The sequence below is a fragment of the Lichenostomus cassidix genome, chromosome 10, assembly GCF_008360975.1.
Source record: "Lichenostomus cassidix isolate B80296 chromosome 10, HeHo_3.0, whole genome shotgun sequence".
Lineage (NCBI taxonomy): Eukaryota > Metazoa > Chordata > Aves > Passeriformes > Meliphagidae > Lichenostomus > Lichenostomus cassidix.
The window spans coordinates 8,721,765-8,741,716 of record NC_139491.1 but is presented as its reverse complement, the minus strand read 5'-3'; the positions used below and the strand labels follow the sequence as shown (position 1 = coordinate 8,741,716).

At 40.0% G+C, this 19,952-nt stretch overlaps 1 long non-coding RNA gene across 2 annotated transcripts in view; it reads left to right on the top strand.

The window, feature by feature from the left end:
• The window catches only part of LOC146432675 (uncharacterized), a 178,125-nt gene that overhangs the window by 78,096 nt on the left and 80,077 nt on the right, over positions 1-19,952 (top strand). For both annotated transcript variants that reach the window (XR_014854289.1, XR_014854288.1), the window contains exon 2: positions 14,586-14,733. This is a non-coding gene — a long non-coding RNA (uncharacterized LOC146432675). The remainder of the gene's footprint in view (positions 1-14,585; positions 14,734-19,952) is intronic.

Below are 19,952 nucleotides of genomic sequence, written 5' to 3'. Positions count from 1 at the left end.
TTGAGATACATTGTATGATAATTTCTTACATGGAGAATATTTATATTCAAATGTACTTTCAGAAACTAGAAGCTTGTTTTCTGAGAGCAAAAGGTTGGACAGAGTCTCAGATTTAAGCAGCTTTTTCTCTCTTTGGTAATGGGATTTCTTTTGGAGTAAAAGGCTGTATTTGGAGGTGATGCTATTCCCATTGCAAGGCAGATAAAGTAACATCCAAGGCTGTAATTCCAGAGCACTGCATTGCTCAGGTTTTTGTCCAGGTAATTCAAATTTTCTTCCATGTGCTATACACCAATAATGATTTATACATTAAAAAAGTGTTTTCTCGCAGTTGCTTATCAGACTTGGCAGATGCTACTGCACAGAAAAATGGATTTCTATTGTTTTCTCACACAGATACACTACTGTATAGAATTGGGGTTTTTTTTTCCTGTCTGCAGTACATTTATTATCATCCCTGAAAGATTAACATAAGGTAAATACCACATTTACAGGAAGACTAAAGGCAAACCTAGATTTTATTAAAAGAAGCCTCCTTGGCTACCAGCTGTGCAGTAGAAGAATTTCAATGCATAACCTGCAGGGCAGCTATCCTGCTCTAAAATAGACATTTTCTTATGCTACATACTGAGAAGGATCTCATTCCCAAACAAATGGTTTATCATTGTATGAGAACCAAAGGGTAGAAGTTGCATGTTTTGGCAGAATCCAGACACAGGCTGCAAATTCCCATTTGAAACAAGAAGTCTGCTTCTGTGAGGGATTTGGAGTATTTGTAAAGCCTTAGAGGACAGTTGGCTTGGTTGCTATGTTTTTTTAAATATAGCAGTGTGTTTTTCCTTTTCTTAGAAGAAAAGTTACATACTAATGGAAAAGGTATTGGTGGGAGGTTTTTTTTTCCTGGGGATGAAAGAAAGAAAATGAATATTTTCCTTTACCTCCCACTGTGCCCTAACTTTTTAACCAAGGAATCCCAAAAAGGACACTGCTTAAGATCTGAAATATGACAGCTCTGTTGCACTGAGGGTTTTTTGACAGCCCTAGTGCTGTTTTGAGTGTGATTGGAGAATGAAAAAGCAGGAAAATTTTGGCAAAGTACCCATTCACTATCCCCAAAGTTGCTGGTGCTGCTGTTGAATCTAACTACTTTGAACTAATGCTTGAAAAGGAGTATTCAGATATTTTTCTTAGGCAGAATGAGTGTCTGCTGTAAATGAAATAGAGGAGCCTACTCACAGGTGGCTGGTGGTCTGTGTGATCTCATGCTCAGCAAGAAGTTTTGAGGGTGTGGAGTTTGGAGCTGGAAAGGTCTGTTCTGGGAAATCAGTGCCTTGTGGGGCACTCCAACAGCAGCATGTTCTTTCTAACACCATGCAAGGTGAAAACTGCACACAGGGATGGACAGCAATTACTGTCACAGATAAAAAATGATCCATGGAAATAAGCATTCATAAACCCACTCTGGGGAGTGGAGCCAATTATCATCTCTGAAAAGCTGAAAGCACTGAGCACTTGAGGGAAAAGCACTCCCCAGTAGCTGTTGCACAAGGTTCTGTATCCTTCATGAACACTCCTAAAAGCATGGTCTTGACAGGCCACAGGTACCTGTGTCTATAGGCTGTAATTTGACCTCACTGAGAGCTTGGAGGAGACTGGTGTGACAAAACAGAGCTGATTAATTTTTGTCTTCCACTGTAAATCATACCCATGCTACTACTGGTTCAGTAATTTTGCCTGCAGTGTGCATGTGGTGACAACAGAGGGGTCTATTTTTTTTCAATTTTTAGTTGCTGACTGTTTTTTTTAAAGTTTTTATTTTATTTTATTTTATTTTAATTTTATTTTTTTATTTTTATTCTGATCTCTGTGAGTGGAGAAAGAAGTTCCCAAATTGCAATGGACCCAGAGCTGCTCCTGGGGCCATGTCTGAGCGTTGGGAACACTCTGTGCTCCCACATCCTTCCCTAGGCAGGCTGAGGTGCCCAGGGAGGGGCTGCTGGAAAATCGAGCTGGTGGAAAGGGTTTTGGTAGAGGTTCCCTGTTTGGGTGCAGCAAATGCCTTGACCTCACATTCCCGAGCTGGGGTGCCAAAAATGGGCAGGATAAAAAATGAGTTCTGCTCATGGAAAGAACGTGCTGCTGGTTTGAACAGGTACAGAACATTTTCTGTGAGTGATGGAGCTGTAAAGTTTTAACATCCCTCCTGCTGCTCTTTGACAGAAGAACTACCCAGGCAGATGAGGTTCAGACAATTATCTGAATTTGGGAATTTTAAAGAAGCCATGAGTAGGGTGGGGGAATCTTTTCAGTGAGTCTGAAATGAGAATAATTTACAGCTTTTAATTTTTATTTCTTAGATAGCTACCAAAGCCTTGATGCTGTTGGGTTATACATTAAAAAAATCCTGTAGAGGAGTTTGTGCAAATGGGCTTATTTTTCCTTTTGTTTTATTACTTGTGTTTTACATGAGGTATGCATGGAAATATGCTCAGTTTAATGAAACATTAGCGATTTCCCACTGTGGAAAAGACTGGCTTATCTGAGTCTGTCACACTTGCCTGATATTAATTGATTAAATATTCATTTGCTAATTTGGAGTCCTGTGGCTCTGTGAGCACAATGAACAGCCTGCAGAGGTCACAGCCATTGCTAGAGCATCCGGTGGAGAGGGGATGGCAGCTGCTGGGAGGGGAGAGAACTGCTGTCCATCCTGGACAAATGCCCACCAGGAGGGCCTTTTGTGTTCCTCTGGGACATGTCCTGAGCTCTGCCCTGGGTGTTCTGTCCCTGCTGTGCATCCCCCAGGAGATTGGGTCCTGTTCTTTGCTGCTCCCACCTCCCTCCCAGTTACAGACCTTACACATCCTTGCCCTCAGTGCTGAGAGCTCCTTCCATCTCCCTGCCCCAGGTGTGATCTCCCCACAGGCTGCCCAGGGTCTGGCTGTGCTTTTGAACAATTGCTAGAGTGCACTGTGCTGTGGCACCAGTTAATTCCTTGCACTGAACTGCAGTGCACATCTTCAGGAATGAGACCTGTGTGAAAAACTGGTAGCTCTGCCAGGAAAATGGGCTGGCAATTAGATTTCAGCTACACAGGGAAGGGAGACAATAACATTTTCTTCTCTTTATTCAGCCTGATTCCTTTTTAAACCATATTAAAATGCATCAGAAGTGCCAGCCATTATAAAAATCTGAGATACCAAGCAAATGAGGTAAGTAAAATTAGCGGCAATTGTGCTCAGACTAGGTTCTACTGAGAAATATTAGCAAGATGGTTCCCTGGAGACAGCCTGGCTTTTAGAGGAAGCACTGAGATTGCTGTAGTGAGCTGGTGAGGTCTCATGACTTAGTTATGAGACATCAGTTTTTTTATTTTAAGACTTACATTATCAGAATTTCAATATTTTGCGTGCCACCCTGGGCCTTGTCTTAAGGCTGTACTCTTGCTGCTGATTTTTACTCAGCCCTGCTTGAAAAGTGAGCCTGAATTTTTACAGGCCTTGTATAGAAGCACTGCTCTGCACTGGTCTCTGTGAGGGAACATTGCTCTCATAATGGAACCAAACAAAAATTTGTTCAAATAGGTCTCAAAAATTGATAAAACAGGACACAAATAAGCAATACATTGGAACAAGAGAACTTTGGTACATTTGGGAGTTCTGGAGATGGAGTTAAGAACCAGGTTGAGCACCTTTCTGCTGTCTAATGTAGATGAGTATTGATACAATCTAGAGAAGAGTTTGTGGGGTTTGATTTTTTGATCTCAATTAAAATACACAAGGTAAAAGAAAAAAGCAGAATAACTCATACCTGCCAGTTCTTTTTGCCAGTTCATTCTTGAATGAAAATGTTCTTTCAAGACAGGCATGTGTTGGTAGATGCCAAGAAGTAAAGATTAGGCTGTGAGAGCTCTGTTCTTAAGGTGCCTGAGCAGTGCTGCAGGGAAGCCCAGAGGCAGGAAGGGTGATGAGGGGATTGGTGTGAGGATGGTGACCAGGGATGGCTGTGAGATTATTGCTCATGGACTTGGTCAGCAGTTTTCTGGCTGCCCTGAGCTTGGAGTTTTGTGCCTATTCCTGGATTTTGGGGTATGGGCTCTACAGATGCTTGTATAGGGGAGAGGTTTTGGTAGGGGAATGGGTTAAATGCCTGAAAATAAAATTATGCATCTGTCTCTTTCCTCATCTCCTTTGCATAGCTTCCAATTTCTGGGAAACTTGTGAAATTTTAATACTCTCAAAGTGCAAATAGAGCTCAAATTGGTCAGTGTGTTGAAAAACTGCTGGGAAAACAGATATCTGGACAAGCACATGTGTGTAGTATGATTGCCTAAGACTTATTTCTTTGGGAGGATTGGACAGAAAAATCTACTTTGGACAGAAGCTTTCATGTAAGGGATGCTGTGCCTGCTCGTTGTGTATGCATGAAACTTCATTTAGCATTAACTAACATCAAAGGGGAGAGTAGGTTCCCATATTAGTTATGGGACACAGCTCCTGTTTCCAGGTTTTTTTAGAAGGAAAGTATTTGTGACAAGTTGTGGGTTATAGAAATTAAAAAAAAATGATGAATGTTGTGAGGTTCTTGCTTAGTATTTGTGCTCAGCAATGTCTGGTGGTCCTTTTCACAAGGTCTGGTTATAAGTAATAATTTGAGCTGGTTTGTTTATCCATTAAATTTTTGCATGCAGCATTCAGCTACAGTGGACTGGTCAGGTGTGAGACTGAGGGGTTTTTTTATCTCTTAAGTGTGAAGTTTTATGATATGAGCTGTGCTGTGCTTGCAGAGAATTTGTCAGTTGGTGGTTAAGGTCAAGAGAAACAGCAAAGCTGAGTGACTGCATTTTCTGAGCTTGTAAATGTAGAGGTACAGTGCTTCAATTGGCTCCAAACTCTTCATAATATAGTGTTCATGGAAGAATCCTCTGTTTGAAGAGTACTGCCAAAATCTGCCTATAATGTGATTTTTCTCCTCCATCTTCTTTACAGTGTGCAGTAAATAATGAAGGACATCGTGCCTTGAAAGCACAGAGATGAGCCATTAGGAAAGGTGGTGGTTTTTGGATTACAGGAGCTTCAGCACTGTTCACTAACGAGTTGTCACAGCCAAATTTGTCCTTGTTAGCTCTGTTGGAACCAGAGGGTTTGTAGTAGTTACTGTGTGGATTGCTGCTTTCAAGAGTAGCAGTCATAGAATTAGATAACCTCTGTGGAGTGATGGATTGGTGTATAACTGTGATGTTCACCAATCAATCTCCTACTGATCCTGCCTCCCAGGATCGATGCTGTCATGAGGAAATTGAAGAGGATGCCATTATTTATACAGAGGAATTGACCATCTCAGAAATATTTTTCACTGTTTCTAAAATGCAGTGTTTCCATCAGAATTCCTGTAAACTCCTTCCTCGACTTTACAACAGCCAAATAACTTCCATGGCCTAGCACCTAGTACAGGAAATGCTGCTAATCACAGCCTTTGTGCCACACCATTCTGTGATGTCTTCACTGCCTCTGTGTTTCCTTTGGGTTACCTAGATTTAATAAACAAGCTGGAAATGATGCAATTTGGAATTAATAATGTGAGTCTTGGCAGAAGAAAAGGAGATAACTAAGTCGAAATAGATTTTATTGAGTTCACATGTTCTCTGATTACTTTGCAGAATTTTGATATTGATTATTTGCTAAATTGATAGCTTTCTTGCGGGCACATTAGTGAATTTTCTTAATGTGCCTAATCCATCCATACACATCCACTTATTAAAATAAGGATCTTCTTTCCCTGTGTATGTGAACATGCTGTCAGCAAAATCCTGCTGGAGGGATGAGTGGATTTTCAGGACTGATGTGTTTATCAGAAGAACCTGACTTGGAAGCAACAATTCTTGGGTCAAAAACATTCTTGCTGCTTTGATACAATTTTGTACAAGATGAAATTAGCACAAAAATGCGGAGTGCCAGTGAAAACTGAAGGTGCCTGAATTTCCTATGGCCTTATGGAGCCAAATGCTCACAGTACCCTTTTGCCCCATGCCTGTATATCTTCCTACATTAGTATTTCTGTATATATCTTGCTAGTATTTAATAGGCAAATTAACTTTGAGAAACAAAGTCATTAATTTTAGCCTATTCAATTTAAATGCCCTAAGCTAACACAATAATTTCTTGAAAAGTAATACTTAGTTGTGTGTTCTTGGGCAAACAATGCTTCAGCCAGCTCTTTCTCCATTGCTGATTGCAAAGCACAATCAACAGCACCACGAGACCTTTGCTGAGACAGGAGTTTCTTTCAACTTAAAGGATAGAATTACCTGATTTGTAAAAAAAAAAAAAAATATTGCCCTTATAAAAATTATAAGTAAATGAGATTTTTATTTGTTCCTAAGTTGAAACTAGAAAGTTTCTTTGCACTGCTGACTGTGGCCTCTGCTATAATTGGGAAATCTGTGCATTTGAAGGGACAAGTGCATTTTCTGTTTTTTAAACTCTGTCAGTACCAAATGGCTATTAAGTTCTGCATATTAGCTGTATCCAAAACATTTACCTTAGAGCAGAAATAGGGAACCCTTCCTTTGTTCACCACTAAATAAACTTTCAAAATACACTTGGTGTTTGGCTAAAATCTTGCTAATTCCACAGACATTTAGAAAAACATATGTTTTCTTTTCCCACCTCTTGAAAATGAGAAATTTGTTTGCAATTCTTACTTAGACTGCAGAAATCCATAATCTTGTTGCTATTTCAGACTTTTCTGGTGAGGTGAACAGATCGAAGAGGAGAGGTGATACAACCAAGTCAATTTTGCAACATGTGAGTTATGGATGCATCTAACTGAAATAATTGATATAGCCCATCACTTTCAGATTCAAGGTTTTCCTTTATTTCATTGCAGGTGTTAATTTACAAGGATTCTGTGAGGTAGTTTGGGACCTCTGAAAGAGCCTTTGTTTAACACATCAATACGAGTATTGTTTAAGTATAAATTGCAAAGTGACTTTATTAGCCTCTTCCCTTTTCTGGTAGCATTGTAGGCTCCTGAAGCATGGATATGTAGAACAATTTGTGACTGAAGATAAACTAGCAATGGTCTGTCTCAGTGACACAACAACATCACCTTTTTCCTCCTGTGCTACTTTCTGGTCAAATTAAATGGAATTTTTTGATCAGTGTTAAATACAATGTTGTCAAGGATATGTATTAATTTTTAGGTATGGAGACTCATTTTTGTCTTAAACTTAGAATTTACCTGTTAAAATATGCAAAATTTCTTTGGTCTTTTTCCATTTCCTGTCTGCCAGTGTTATCACAGGTGTTTTGTTATGCACTTGTGCAGCAATCTCATGTTCTGTAATTAACATCTACAAGTTATTTGATATTCATAGTGTAAAATATTTGTTTATTAGTTCAGCAATTACATATTAATGAATTTTAAATCATTACCTGGGAAGTACGTCTCCATTGGTTATTGATTTAACTGGAAATTAATCTGACAGGTCATCCAGAGTAAAACCAATTTCTCGCAGTGATAGGAAACCTATATCACGTTTCAAAAATGAGATATCTAAAAAGGCTTCTTGTGTGTTTAGCTAATAAGATTGTGTAGAGTTGCTTGCAGTCGATGCAAGTGTAAGACACGCTGTCAGTAATTAGTATGCACTGCCAGACTTTGATTATACCAGCTCTTTGACCTATTTTTAACAGAAACTAGGGCAGTGCTTTGGATTGCCTTTCCCTGTCCCTGGACACCCTGCTGTGTTATGTGCTTCATATTTGACATTATAACATTCAGCTGCGGTGCCAAACTGCAGAATATCCCTCGGGGGTTTTCATTGAAACAGATGTAACAGATGTCTGCCCACTCTGAAGTGCACAGTGGTTTCTGATAATAGTCACACAGTAAATGATTTTTTTATGCATTGTTTAGTAAAGATTGCTTTAGTCCACAGCACCTTTTGGAGCATACTGTGTCAAGGATTACTTTGAAAATAATTTTCAGGCTGATCTGAAATATTCTGCTCTGTCCCTGCCTTGTTTATTTGCATCTGAGGCTCAGGTTATGGCTAATGATTTAATAGTCATTACTGGGAGATAACAATGTTAACTGTTAAACTGTTGGACACATCCACACTGTTGTATACACATGCTAGCTACTGGGATTTAAAAAAAAATCTAAAAGCTACTGTCAGGAAACTCAGTAATGCATGGCTTTGCTAGGAATACATTTTAAGATGCTTTAAAACAAATGCAGCACTGGAGACTTCAAATGCTTCAGGACAAGACCCAAACCTTTTGCTTTGCTCTATTTCAAGCTGTTTCTTAATGCCTCTCTGTACCTTTGGGGAGCTGGGAGTGTGTGAGTGGCAGTTTCTGCAGGAGCCAAGCAGGCAGATGAACTGAACCATGCTGAAAGAGGGGAAGTGAGAGGTTGGCTGTGGATGTGAGAGTGGGCAGAGGAAGAGGAGGAGGAAAAACAGCAAGAGCTGAGAACTCTGCCTAAGCAGGGATGTGTGGAATAGATGCTTGGGGCTGGAGTGGATATTTGCTTCATAAAGAATTGTCTGGCCTGGATACTGAAGTGAAGGACAAGAGGAATGTGGGAGGAAAGGAAGGCTTGGCTAGCAGATGAAGATAAGAGTTGGTTTTGCTGGAGGAACTGCAAGAGAAAACTGTGGCTGTCTGTAGGGGTGGTGGGAATGGGTGTGTGTAGCTGTCTGACCTCTGTGTTCAGGAGGGCAGAGAAGGGTCTGTGATGCTATTACAGGATGTGTCTGTGGGATTTTCTTTTGGGAGTAGGATGGGTAGAAACAAATTCACCTGTTTGCCTGCATTTGTTTGTGGCATACAAAAAAAATCCACAGTCTGTACAGAGGGAGTTCTGTGACTGATTCTCCAGTGAGTTTGCACCTCTGTCGATCCCTAATCCTCAGCACTTGGCCTCCTTTCCTGTTCCAGCCTTTGGAAACTGAAACCAGTGACTGCCATCTGCCCCTCCTGAGTGTGCTGCTCCTACCAGAAGCCATCAGCTGCTTTGGGTGGGAATGCTGTCCTAGATGATGCTCCATCTTTCCCTTGCTTCCATCCTCCCCTGTGCCACCTCCTAGCAGCATTGGCGTACAGCCTTTGTGCTGGGAGTAAATGGCACTTGGTTGCCCATGCACAGACCGATCAGCTAAGGAGAAACCATGTTCTTTGAAATCGAGTGAACGAGTAAAAAAACTTTTGTTCTGCTCTTGGTGTGAAACCTTGGTGTTTGTTTCTCTTCAGGAAAGCAATCTGAGGGCTGAAACAGGCAGGGGCTTTTGTTTCTTACACAAACAGTGTGTAGCTTCAGAGACTCTTCTGAGTGTGTGGCTCTGGCTTCCTGAGAATTTGTCTTGCTCAGAGTCAAACGAATATTTCTGAAAATCCCACTTGATTTGCTTGCCTGAGTCAGGAAAGGTTCCTTTTGCTGTTACACTGAAAATGCCTGTTCATCTCTCGTGGGTTATGATATAACACTCATTTCTGAAGTTGTATCTGATTGCCACACAAAGACATTACTTGATTTTTAAATCAACATATTTGATTTTTTTTTCTGTCATGCTTTATTAATAACATTGTATTCTAGTTGGAAAATTAATTCCAACCATCATGCACAGTGTTATCCTAGCAAGCAGGAACACTTCATGCATATGTAATACTCTTACATGTCATAATTTTTTATGTTTTGCCACTTCAATGGAGTAATGATACAACTTGCTCTACTTTTAGAAATATATTACAGTGCTCAAAGAGGTAAATCACTGCATGGTTGACTTAAGTAATCTGGGGATGATTTATAAATCTCCACAGAAAGTTTGTGCTTGGATGCATTTGCTTTCCTAGATCTATGAAATTCAGGGAGGTCCCCTTGGAGTGACTGGGGAATCCCATTCCAGTGCAGGATGACAATTCTGAAGGTGGTGGAGACACCAGCCAGGCTCCTTCTGAGCACTGAAGAGGTAGAGAAGCTGTGGGAACTAGGCCAAAAAATGCCATGATGGTTTTTAAATTCCAGTTTTTTGGTGCTTCCTAGTGTAGAACATTTCTTAATGCTCTTCATGAACAGAAAGCAAATGAAACTTCAGCTGAAACCCCAAATCTGTTGAAGACATCTGGGAAATTAAAGCACTGAAAAGAGGTAATTTGTGGGTTCCTAGTACAGCAACTGGCACAGTACTGACTCTGATCCTGAGAAATAATGTTCTTCTCACAGCTCCAAAGCCACTGGCCTTGGTTCTTGGTGCCATCTTTGTGGAAATGTCACCTTTGTGCCCTGGTGAGATCAATGAAGTTGTGCTGTGTTCCTTCACTTCCTTCAGTGCCCATCCTGCAAACCCTGACAGAGCAAAAGTCAGTGCTGGTGCTCTGTTTGCAGCACAGCTCTCAACCAGTGGCTGTAAAAGCACATTAAACAAGGATCCTGCAGGCTGCTTAGGAAACAGAATAGAGAATGTGGAGGCAGAACTTATCTGTGAATTGGAATTTTATGGCAGAAATCGTTGGGTTTTACATGCTGTCCAAGTTCTACAACAGCCACATAGTCCTATGTTATGTGTTTAGATTTATTTCTAAAGGAACTGTTGCAGGTGACAAGAGGGCTTGTCTTTACATGTAATGAAAAAAATGAACTCTTGGTGCAAGCTTGGTTTTTTTTTTTTTCAAGAACTGGAGAGCCATACATAGGTTTTAGGTCTTTTTCATTTAGATTTCTGCAGATTAAGTCCAAGGACTGTAGACAACTTCTTAATGAAATAATAAATCTAGTTGCTTTTGGACCTCACTGATGGTACATGCTTTCCTTGGGTCATAATCTTTATTAGGTCAGCGTGACAATAAAGATCTTCAGAGGTAAAATATACAGGCTAGTGTTTCATTTAATTTTGAAATGATGATTGCATGTTGTTATACTTGATCCAGCAATGTCTCTAAGACAGCATCAACCCCAGAATTTTGGAAAGCATAGAATATAAAGGGTAGCAATGAAAGTAAGTAGAAAATATGCTTAAAGGCATGGGTTGTTGCAGTTATGAATTATGTATACCTTCAATGTTTCCATCCCAAGCAGCTGCATTGAGAGGTCTGTGTATAGCATTTATCAATTGTAAGAAGAGGGTACAGGTATTTGTTTTGGTTTTTTTTATGTTCCAGCTTGTGTGTGGACTGAGTTGTGGTTCTGCGTGGGAGAAATTGTGATGCTGACATGATATGAAAGAACATTTTGCTATCTGTAGCCAAGGGCTTGGGTCAGAAAAGAAATCTGTTATAGTCAAATACATAATTTTTGTCTCATTTTTTTTTAAACTCCTGTTCACATCCATTTTTAACTACAGAGGGAATGGATTATGCTTCCTTGCTCTGAAAAATATTTTCCATTCTAAACAAATTTGCAGCATATGCCACATGCTTTGGGTTTTAATTCAGAAATTCATGCAAATGAAAAGTGTTATGAAGTGCAGCTTCTTTCCTGATCTTAACCCCTAACACAGTTTGTTGGTCCTGGTCCTGCTGAAATGTGCATTCTTCACAGAATCTCTAATGTCAACTTTTGTTAAAATTGTTTTAATTTTTTTTTTCCTACCAGGAGCACACTCTTTTAAGAAGGAAAAAAGCTGCACACAATGACAGTGTAATAGATAAATTAAAATTGGCAAGTTGAGGCTAGGAATTTTGGGACAGAAAAGACATAATTCACTCCTTTCTTTTTCACTGCTGTGTATTCTGGTGAATTCTTAAGAGCTAAAGTGGAACTGTGTGCCTGAGATGCTCATGTGGAAAACAGTGGTAAAACTCCCTTGCCTATCCTCTTTTGACTCTCTACTCCAAGTATCCAGTGATAAACCATGACAAAGTGTATAATTATTCCATTATTTATTTCACCTTTTAAGTGTATTTTTTCAACACTGTTTTTTGGGTTTATTTTAGTCACATAAAACAGCATGCCTTGGAAAAGTCATTAGGAGAAAATAGGAGAGCAGCTGAATTTGAGACAGTATTACCTATGGTGTCTATGTGTACCTTGAAAATATTTCCCTTCTAAGTGCAAGGAATGCTGCAGAAACCACAGCAGCACTAACCCAGGCTGCATGAAGTTTTATTTGCATCTTAACTTCTGCAAGCATATTACAAACCAGCAAATACTAGCATCCAGCCTCTTTGGAAGGTGAGCTGTAAGCCTCTTGGGTTTGTGCAGTGGTTGCTAAAGAAAGTCTTGATACTGAAAAGCATGTAACAGATTAAAACTGATTTCTTCTTCCTATGGATGTATTACATGACAGAAGTGGAAGATAAATACTAGTTTGAGGGTTGGCCTGGAAAGATTCAGCAGAAAACACCAATTTGGACTAGAGGTGGCTTGAAAATGAGTTTCCTTCAGCTGGCTGACAGAAAGTCAACCTGTCCTGAAAGAGAATTGGTGTTCTGTGATGTATCTTCCTTTTGTACCACGGTGGCATGTGTTAACCTTCCTGCTGTAACTGCTGCTCCTTCCTTTCAGCTAGGAGAAAAGCTGCAGCAAGGCAGCCTGTCGGGCTGTGTAATGATTTTGGCTGCTCTGTGGCAAAGGAGGATGTAGGAAGGATCTGTCAGGTTAGGAAGGAAATGTACTCTCAAATTAAGCATCTGTGTGTGTCTCCTGAGTGTTGTGCTCTCGCTAAGGAAAGATGAATGAAGCTACAGACAGAGGTCAGGTTGTGGATGATTTTTGGCTACTTAACTCCATGCAGGTGGCTCGGTGATGGTGTCAGGGTTCTGGAGCACTTTTTTCTGTAAGATGCTCATTTTGGTTCATAAGTTCACTGAATTCTATCTTTTGGGGTGTACTTCTCCACAATTTAGGTTGAAGTATTCTTCCATTTGCACTAATGTAGTCATGCTGAAGAATGAGAGATGGAAAACATAAAGTACTTTATCCCTTTAAAACAATAATCTTCCAAACATTTTTCTTTTGGAAAGCTAACTTTTATCATGCTAGTCATAGGATCTTCTATTGAGCGTTTAGGATGTATTTCTTCCTACACAAGCCCACTCAAATCTGGCCAAATTTTGAGTGCACCTAGAAACATTAGCTTTGTTTAATTACAAGTTGATCTTTAATTTCCTGCACCAGTAGGAATGAGCAGTTTGCCTTCAAAGGCTAGTTTGACATGAGTGCTGAGCTGGCTGGTAGATGTTAATTGTTATTCCCCATAGTTACACTGAGGCTGGAACAGGAGGTTCTAATCGGATAACTAGATGGTGTTTGATTCTGTACAACTCTTGCTTACATGATTTGTATATAATAAGCTACACTGTATTTTGAAAAAAAATAATTCCACTGCTACATTTTTAAAACTGCCCTTGCAAGGATTTTATATTAAGCATATTTCTACTGGTAATCCCATAATATTGTTCATGTTTGATACAAAAAAGTGTTCATCAAAATAAAAAAAATTTCCACTTGTCATTTTCTTAATACTTCATGTGGAAGCATCTGCTGGAATTATGCAGCATATGCTGAAAATAAGCAAATACCAACATGTGTCACAGTGCCCCAACATTGACTTAATCAAAGTGCAGACAGTATTTTTTCCTGACTCTGATGAGCTCAGGGTCTGGTCCATTTGTTAAACATTCTTTGTGTTGCTTAGTGGTATTATTTTCTAAGCCTTTTCCCCTTCATATGCTCTTGCTATTAACTGAAACATTTTACCATCTGTTTTTAGGTGGGGTAGGGAATTGATTACTGATTAAAATATTTCCAAGCCTATCTATAATTTAAATGTAAGGGCATATCATTTTAAGTGTCATTGAGTTTAAATGGAAATTGTGACCAGATTAATAATGTGTTGAGTTTGTGTGATGGCACATCTCCAAAGCATCAGCTCAGTGCAAGCTGCTACATCTGCATTTCATGACTTTAGGGGAGTGCCAAGATATTTTCAGTGGGGCAACTGCAGAGCTCTATCACAAGGCAATGAATGCCTTCGTGTCAAACAGAATCACAGGAAATATCTGAGCTACGTGTGGCCTCGTTGTGTATCTGCCTCACTGGTAAAGCAAGTGAAAGATCTCATCCTGTGCAAGTTCAACCAAATGCAACCTGTTATTGTTATCTTCTAACAGTTATTCACTCTATTTCTGTGCTGTTAAATTTTTGTATTATTTTATTAAAGTATTGTGACTGTTATGGAAAGCAGGGTACAACAGACTCAAGCTCTTCTGGATTGCACAGCCAGAGCACGAAGCAGAACACCCCTTTGGCCAACTGCCTCTCTCTGTGTCCAGAAGGAGTGGAAAGTGGATGGTCATAGGTTTCAGTTTCCAATGTGTAATAGGTTGAAGGTTTCTGAGGCAAAGTGAAGGTGACAACTTAAAACCCATGCTAAATCAGTGAGAGGTTCAGAATAGTTGGCTGCCAGGCTCCTGTGTTGCTCCTGTACAGTTTCTGTAATTAGCTCATTAGCTTAACTCTCTGAAATGTGAGGTTTGAACTCAGTGACCATAGACCTGTAATACACAATCTGCTTTTAAAATCAATTTCCAGTGTGAGATAACACAATATTTTCTGCTTCAATTCCTTTTAATTTTTAGGAAAGACTCTTCCTGATATTCAAAGACCAGATGGACTTCTGTAAACAGTGGCACTTGTTGTCCAAATTCCAAGGACCCACCAGATCATCAAAAGCCTTTTCATATTTCCTGTCAAGCTGATGTGTGCAGACATTCTTCCTTGGCCAAGGTAAGTTTCAGTAGTATTGATAGGAAACTTTCACACTACAAAATCAAAAGTTCATTTCTTATCTCTTATGTCCAGGAAGTAAAAATAACATATAGCAAAAAGTTCCCAGATACACCCAGGTTTGGAGCTTTTTCATTTCAAAAATCTTTCCCTCTTGATGAAATGTATGTTTCCCATGTTGAATAATTCCATCTGAAATGCATTTTGTATGTTGTCTTGAATCTGAAAGAGGGAGAGGCAGTGTGGAGGCTGGGAAGGGACCAAACCCATGGATTTGATTAGGTGTGTTAGGCAACCCAAACATCAAGTAAAATATGGACCAGATAACTATCTTGGCTGCTGTTCAATTGATGTTGGGATTAATTTTTTGACAGGGCGCCTTTCCTTGCTGCCAGAAGCCCTGAATACAGGCAAGGGATTGATTGGAAAGAATGGGGGTTTTTCTGCAAAGTCTGTGTCTAGTTTGCATTTTCTGTTGTGTGATGGAGTTTTCTTTTGCTTGGTTTTTTTAAATTTCTTGCAAATGTTCTTCCATTTTTTAGATGCTTTGTGGAAAGCTATGCTTGTTGGGAACCAGCTGTTGGAGAACAGTTCCCTAGTTGTTGCCATAAAGAAGCTGGACTTCTGCTTTGGTTCTTTTTTGTTATAGTACTGAGGGAGTTACACATTTCTGGAGACAGTTAGCATCTGCCACCCAGATTTAGGTTGTTTCACATTGATTTCTGATAAGCCAGAACATGATGATAGCAGCCACAGCAATTACTTGACGTGGTTTTGTCATGCTGTTGGTCTCAAATGTATTTCCTCTCCAGGTATGCTGTGGAAATTTAAAATAGACTTTACAGGATGTTGTGACAAGCCACCTTAGTTCCAGTGGGTCCATTAAGGCAGGGATCCTGCATTTTGGTCCTCCATTATCTACCCCTTACAATTTCCTTGCATGTGCTGCAATGATTCATGAACCTTGAAATTGTCAAAATGAAAATTCAGCCTTTTTAAAAATAATTCTCTCCATAGAACAGAGGCTTGCCCTTCAAGGTGTCACCCACAGCCATCAGACAGGGAGACCCACTGAAGGACATTTCCCAGTGCCTAGCTGTGCTGTTACACCCCATTTTGGTTAACACGAGTTTCATTGCACTGTACTCCAAGCCCATTTAGACTTGCATGACTCTTGTTTCACAATAATATCTTACTGTAGCAGATGGTGGAGGTGTCAGGGAGCTGCTGAAAACTGCCATGTTTATTAAACCTTCTCAGCACAGAGTAGCTCATCTGTTCCTGCTGGCAGGGGTTCCCGAGGGATGAGATGCCAGTCAGGATATTCAAAACACATTGTGTCCTGGCTGTGTTCTTGCCTGGATTTGCATACTCTTGCCTTTGACTGTAAGAAAAGGCTTTGTGTCGATAGGAGTGTGTGTTGGACAAATGTTTCAGATGTTCTCCAAGTTTAATTCATCCATAGCAAGTGTGAAAGCAGGAAGAGTGCACACTGCTAGCCAACCTTGTCCTGTGCTGCCATTGTTTTCCTCAATGGTGATAGAGCAGGAAAATTTTGATAAATTTCTGAGCTCCCCTGGGTACTGTCTGTAAGAGGACAGGGTTAGACAGGGGTTGCATTTCTGCAGTGTAGCACAAAGATGCTGAAAACAGTGTCAGATTTGGCTCAGCTGTCAGCACAGGAGCAGGTCTGGTAGCTGGGGTCCTCATGTTTGAACTATTGTTGACACCGAACTGGGTAAGCTTCTGGTATGAGTGGGGCTGTGTTGTATCCCTTTATGGTTAAAGTTACCAGATAAAAAACAGAATACTCGAGTTTTGAAGTTACATCATTGCTAAATGTGTGAATATAATTGCATTGTTCCTTTTGATTTCCCCTCTGTGGACAGGGTTTTTAGACCAGAACAAAACATGCCATGGTTTTGTTCGTTTTTTCTGTATCAAGACAGAACTGTTAATATGCTTACTAATCACTTCAAGGGTTGGAGAATTAATGGGTGACACGTATTTAACTTAATTTGTGTTAATGTACCCTAGAGTGGAGTTCAGGCAGAGCTTAATCAAACCCAGCAACAAGGCTGAGGTTGCATCTGATGTGGAAGGGAATGGTCAGGAGAGCTGAGCTTTCTCCTTTAGCACCTGTGTACACCAGTGCAGGCTCCAGGCTGTGGGCTGGGAGCTCTGCACAGCTCTGTGTCCAGCCCTGCAGTCCCTGACAGCACATCAAAGTCACCACAGGCAAGTGTGAGGTGTCCTGCATCAGGAGGAACAACTTCAAATTACTTGCACACGTTGCTGGATGTGAAATTAACTGCACGGTGGAAAAAAAAAAAGCCCAACATCTTGGCATCATTATGGATACTTCACTGAAAACATCTGCTCTTTGCAGAGCTTGGGTGGAAGGAGAAAAGAAATTTCATCTCCAGCCCAACTGATGAGTGGATTCCCTGGAGCACTGGGATGGATGGTGTTTGTAGGGCCAGGTTTTCATTGGAGTGTGTGTGTTTGGACACAGCTCACAGACAATCAATGACATGAGCTTGCTGCTTGAAATCCAATTGCTTTTCCTGCACACTTTGTTACTTGCAGAAGTAACTCCTTAAAAACTGAAAGTCTGAAGGCTTTCCTATTAGAAATGATGAGGATGAAGGTCCATAATTATTTAAAACTAAATAGAAAATGATGGCCTATGTTGCAAATGAGTGTTTTAAGATTGCTTAAAGAATCATGGACAAAAGCATCAGTAAAAACAGGTTTAACATAAAAGTGACAGCACAACCAAGTTCACTGGTAAGGTTCACTCTGCTGCTTACAAAATGGTTTAGGCACAACAAGGAAAAGTAAACAAAAATCCAGTGTCAATCAATCCAAATGGAAATAAATCCAAAACTGTGTGGAGGCAGAGGTGTGTGAAGAGACAAAAGGATAGACAGGGTAAGGATAGAAAGGAATATGGCCTAGAGGCACAACAGCATCTAAACTTAACAGCAGTTAAACTTAACAACATTTAACTTATGACCTAAGTTTAAACAATTTAGAAAAAGATTCACATAGGATTTACTATACCACAATACTAACTTGTAGGCCTAACTTATTTTCAAATAGAGAGTATTTAGGAATGCAAGAGAGCAGCGTTCCTGGCACATTTGCTATAGCAAAAAAAGTTTCCAAGGCTCTTCATTAAAACAAAAGCAGGAGCTCATTAGGCAGCACAAGTTCCTGGGAGATCATGGTGCAGCCTGTGCAGGGAAAATGCACCAGCACAGCCCATCTTTACAATGGTCAGAGAAACATCAGCTCTTGTCCTTGAGACCAGCTTTTCTTAGGGAAACTGAGGTACTCTGTGTGGGAGTAGGCACATCTAGAAAGTAGGAATAACAAAATTTAGTTTTCTTTTAGCTGCATCTGAAACAGCAATTGAAACAAAGCTTTTATTCTTTAATCTTTCTTAAATGTTTGCTCTTACTGGTGCTTCCCACGAAGCTGCAAGTACATGGAATATTTTTGCATAGAGTGTTTTGGGATTAAATTTATTTCCTTTACATTTCACTAGGCTAAAATCTAGTGTGAAATTCACTATTTGGGCCCAAAACTTTAATTTAGGAGTTTGGCACAGAATAATGATTGGTAAACATTACAGATGAATAACAGAATGAAAGAGTTAACATATTTTGTGATTTTGACAGCTATGGAGGGTACAGAAAGGTAAAATATTATATATATTAACTCTTCCTCTGCAAAATTGTTGTCTGGGACTGGTGCACGTCTCTAGTATTTCACTGTGTGCACAGTTCTGTAAAGAAAATACAGTGTTGTGTGATGATAACTTTGCTACCTCTGTTAAGACAGATTTTAGCTGTGGGCAATAAAAATCAATCAGATGAGTTTGCCTTTCTCCTTCAGTTGACTGGTAGTAGTGATGAAAATAACTCAGACACCAAAACCAGCTTCTGGTGCTGAAAGACTCTTAGTGGCGAGATGACCTGAAGCTATTGACACAGTGTCTTTGTTTCCTTGTTGATTCCAGCACATCCTTAGCTATGAGTATAAATAAAACCAGGGAAAATTGCAGGGGTGTCTTAAGGAATTCACTCTACAGAATTTATCTGAGAGAAGGATAGGATTCCACTGTTTAGCTGGCTTCTTCTGATGCTCTGTCTTCTGTCTTGTACAGAGTTTATGTGCCCTTGGAGCTAACTTAGGTTTGTGGACTTCAGAATAATCTCTCACAAATTTTATATGTAGCACAGAGTATTTTTGAATGTGTGCTGGGAGAACTCATTAGCTTCTCTGACCTCAGTCTTTTTTTCCTTACTCCCGAAATGATATCCTGGTCCATGGTGAGAATTTGACTTTAAAAATGTGGGAGCAATTCTTTTTCCAGACCTCTAGTCAAGAGGAAAAGCTGTTTGCATTAAGGGCTTATTGTCTCATTAAGAGAAGGCAAAGGGTGTTAATTAACTCAGTAGCTACTCCTTCTGTCTTCCCTTGTGCTGCATACCTTGCCTTACAGCATTACACCAGCACGGCTGCCAGAGCCCACCAGAGGTGCCCAGTGGGGCTGTCATGGCTACTGGGAGACTCAGACCTTTCTGAGCTTCCCAAGTGCTTCCCTTGAGGAAGAAATGCAGAACTATGTTAAAGCATCACCTTTGATAATTTCCTTTCCTCTCCTTTCCTGTCTGCCCTTACTTGCTTTTTTAACTTGTTCGTCTGAAGGGCCAGAATAGCCTCTTTTTTTTTTTTTTTTTTAAATTTGTTTTGCTTTATTTCACTTGAGATTCTAATAGGTTTCTTTTTGGGAAAATTTGGTGTCTAACAAATGGGCCATTAGCATCTTGGTTAAGATCAATTTCCCAAATTGTAGGAATTTTCCTAGTAACACTATTTTGCACTTCTCCATGTGAGGAGGGGGAGCGTTGCCTTTGGAAAATACACACACTTGAATTGAAGTCTTGGTGGGATTCATTCCCTTTTTCTATTTAAAAAAATCCAACCCACAACCCAGGAATGTGAATTGTTGGTGGCCAACAGAGACCCGACTGCTTGCATGATGCTGACTCCTCCTCTGCGAATAAACTGCTAAACCATATTGTGTTACTTCTATAATGTAGCATATTGCTTTTCTATGTAAGTAATTGCTGTGGTTACCTCATGAGCTTTAGGAAATCAGCAGTGGGTGGAGAAGTGCTAGTGAAACACATTGTATAATAAGCTGT